We start from the raw sequence: 3893 nt of genomic DNA on the forward strand, positions 1-3893 counted from the left end.
CATTTAGTAGCTGTGAGACTCTGGTAGGTCACACCAACCTCAGAAAGCTGAACGTTGCAAGGTACAATTAAGATTACACACACATAAAATGATTTACAAATCTTAAAGAACTATATAAATGCTAGATTTATTATGTTAGATTAGATTTTAACTATGTTAAATTTAGAAGAACTACGGAACATTCAATAGGATTAATTGGGATACCCCAGACTGAAGAAGACTCTCAGGATTGACAATTTTTACTACCCAAATGAATTTAAACAACCTTCTTTAAAAACCAGTTACATACTCTTCCCACTGACACCGTGAAATTTTTGTTCCTGAATGTGTTGATGACTGGGTTCAGAAATGCAGTAAGAACTGCATCAAAGATAGCAAGAAATTTAGCCAGGCTTGATGTAGGAAATGGCCACGTATAAAAAAATATTAATGGACCAAAGAATAAAATCACTACCATGATGTGAGCAGCTAAAGTAGAAAGAGCCTTGGAAGAACCACCAGAAGAATGCTTTTGAACAATTACCAGGATGAAAATGTAGGAAATAATCAATATACAGAAGGATCCAAGAGAAATGAAACCACTGTTGGCAGTGACCATGAATTGCAATCTATAAGTCTCAGTACAGGTTAACTTGATAAACCAGGGAAGGTCACAGAAAAAGCTGTCCAGTTCAGTAGGATCACAAAAAGGTAAGTTGACAAAAAAAGCCAATTGGACCAAGGAGTGGATGAGACCAATGATCCAGGCAACAACTAAAAGGAAAATACACATTTTGAGGTTCATAATGATTGAATAGTGGAGAGGTTTACATATGGTCACATATCTGTCAAAGGCCATGGCTATAAGTAACACCATCTCAGTGCCACCAAATGCTTGAATAAGGAAGATTTGAGCAATGCAACCCCCAAAAGAAATTAATTTACATTTCCTGAAAAGGTCACAAATCATTTTAGGGGATGTGACTGAGCCAAAACCTAAGTCACTCAAAGAGAAATTGGCAAGCAAAATATCCATGGGAGAATGTAAATGAGAATCAAACATCACAGTGAGCAAATGAGCACGTTTCCCAGAATGCTCACCACATAAAGAACACAGGAGGACACAAAAAGGAGACACTGAATCTCCATAAAATCAGAGAGCCCAAGGAACACAAACTGAGACACTACAGAATTATTCTCACCATCCATTGACTCCAATAGGCACAACTACCTAAGGGGAAAAGGTGATACAGGAATCAGAATTCATGAGAATAATATTAGTATCCTACTTTGAGACATGTACAAATTAGCAAAGTCAAATGTCACCTTAATATATCATTAACCAAACAACATTTTCATAATCTTGGAAAAGGTTCAATACTGTTCTTTTTGACTTGTGCTTCTATTTTTTGTTGATGGATAAGGTGAGAGGATAAAAGAATGATCTAAGTTTTTTTATTTGTTTTTTTTTTAACAAATATTACAAAGGGGTGGCTAGGTGGCGCAGTGGATAAAGCACTGGCCCTGGAGTCAGGAGTACCTGGGTTCAAATCCAGTCTCAGACACTTAATTACCTAGCTGTGTGGCCTTGGGCAAGCCACTTAACCCGTTTGCCTTGCAAAATAAAAACAAACATTACAAACCTATCCTAAAAACAATAGAACCCAAAGAAATCTTTAAAACCATCTAATCCAACACTATCATTTTTAGATTACAAATTATCTTAATGGAATTAGCTGCTAATGCTCACACAATTAATATAATTGAGGTACATTTCAGGCATAGGTCTTACTGATTCTAGCTAGGTCCAGGGCTCCTTAGGGTCCTAAGGGTTCACCTAAATATCTCTAGGGGGAAAAAGAGATGCTGTAAACAGAGATATGCCATTTAATTGAAATGTGAAATATTGAACTAATGAGATAAATAGAAGCTAGAGACATTAATTCCAGGGAATAGTGTAGAGAATGAAGATATTCAATATGGGTCTTTCAATTGTCCAAAATAATTCTGTAAAATCTCTTTGGGAAATTGCCTTGAAAGCATAAGATGCATTTTTTTAAAGATTTTCAGTGGCAACAAATTTTTGTACTTAGCTAATGACTTGGATTTTAATAAATAACCAAGAAATAATTTAGAATCAACTGTGAATTAATGCTATTTCAGGTAAACAGTTAACTATCAACTAAGGGATAAGGCAAATTTTCTTTTTGCATCACAAAAGAGTTGTGGATAAAATTCCAAAGTATATTATTCCCAATTGCATGAGGCATAAATTGAAGTAAAAATAATTAAGCTCTTTGTCTAAAGGTTGGAGACAAGAATAAGGACAGAATGTCAGAGGACATAAAAAACAAGTTCAGGAAATTAAAGAACCAAAAAAATGAAATCTACAGAGACTGATATAACAGATCTAAAGGATGGGTATTGTCAGAAATATATGACTTGATTTCAGCTTATACCCACCCCATTAGCAAATGGAAAATATCAAATCTTGGAAGGGTGATAGGGAAAATAGCATTTTAATGCTCTATTTATAAAACTGTGAATTGGCCCAGTCATTATGGAAAACACTTTGAAACTAAACTGCACATAGCTTTTGACAAGTGATACCATGATTTGTCTAATACCTCAAACATATTTTAAAAAGATGAAATGAACCAATACATAAAAAGAAATAAGAGTAATTCTTTTTCTAGCAAGAAAGAACTGAAAACTAAAGGGATGTCCATCACTTGTGCAGTGGTTGAGCAAATTTTTGCTTATGAATACATGAATGTGTATGAATTAAGTACATTGACCAGAATTACTCTGATCAACCTAATGACCAACCAGGATTCCAAGCCCAAAGGATGAAACATGCTATCTACCTCCTTACAGAAGTAATGAAAACAAGGTACAGACCAAGTCTCATATTTCTTGTATTTTGCTTTATTTTGCTTGGTTATGCATATTTTCAAGTGATTTTGCTTTTCTTTTTTCTAAGGAAGAGGTGGTGGAAAGGAATAGAAAGAAAATAGATTTTGTTTAGTAAGGTAAAAATAAAATAAAATTTAATTTTAATAAAGAATTATTAGACTTCTCAAAAACAGAAAATAATTTACTATAATATTTCAAGAAGTTGTACAAGAAAAATTTTCAGAAATATCAAAAACTTAGACATCAACAAAATTAGTTAATATATCAATATAATTGAAAGAGAATGGGTATTACATTGAAAGTATAAATTGAAAAGTAATATGAAAAACAATAGAACTATTACTTTGATAAACAACTGAATGACACAATTTGATTTGGGAGGAGGAGGAGATTATGAGGAATAGCTGATTTGGGGAAATGAAGAAAAATAATTTCTTGTCCTGTAAAAAAAAAAAATAAAGAAAGACCCAGTTTAAGAGAAATATGGAGACACTTTAATGAATCAATGAAAAGTAAACAACAAGAATGATAATTTATGAAGTAACAACATTGTAAAATGATGCAAAAGATTTTTAATTGCTGTCTGTAATAACAAATAATTTGAAAAGACATAACTGATCATTGTAATGAAAAACCATGATTTCAAATACCCAAGGATGACACATGCTACCTACCTCCTTATAGAGTTTTGATGGACTACAAGTATTGCCTAAGTCTGAAAGTTCTGGGATAAAATCACAGGTAAATTCTAGGAAGGCTAGCTATAGTAGATGTCTGGACTCTTAACTTTCAGGGTACATAATTCTCTACAATCTGCTAACAACATCATCATACAATTGAGCCTCTTATTGTTGATCTCTTTATTGCCAAATATCATGATCTTTTATGAATCTTCTTCCTTCTTAACCTCTCTGCAGTCTTTGACACAGTCATTCATTGTTCTTGATACTGCTTCTCTCTTGTTTTTACTGATACAACTCTCCACTTGTTTTCCTTCT

General features: G+C 33.2%; 1 pseudogene; it reads right to left on the reverse strand.

Annotated features, from left to right (window-relative positions):
* Positions 1 to 256: 256 nt before the first annotated feature.
* Positions 257 to 1188, reverse strand: LOC141520235 (olfactory receptor 4F6-like; annotated as a pseudogene).
* Positions 1189 to 3893: the final 2705 nt, after the last annotated feature.

The sequence above is a fragment of the Macrotis lagotis genome, chromosome 4, assembly GCF_037893015.1.
Source record: "Macrotis lagotis isolate mMagLag1 chromosome 4, bilby.v1.9.chrom.fasta, whole genome shotgun sequence".
In the NCBI taxonomy this organism is placed as follows: domain Eukaryota; kingdom Metazoa; phylum Chordata; class Mammalia; order Peramelemorphia; family Peramelidae; genus Macrotis; species Macrotis lagotis.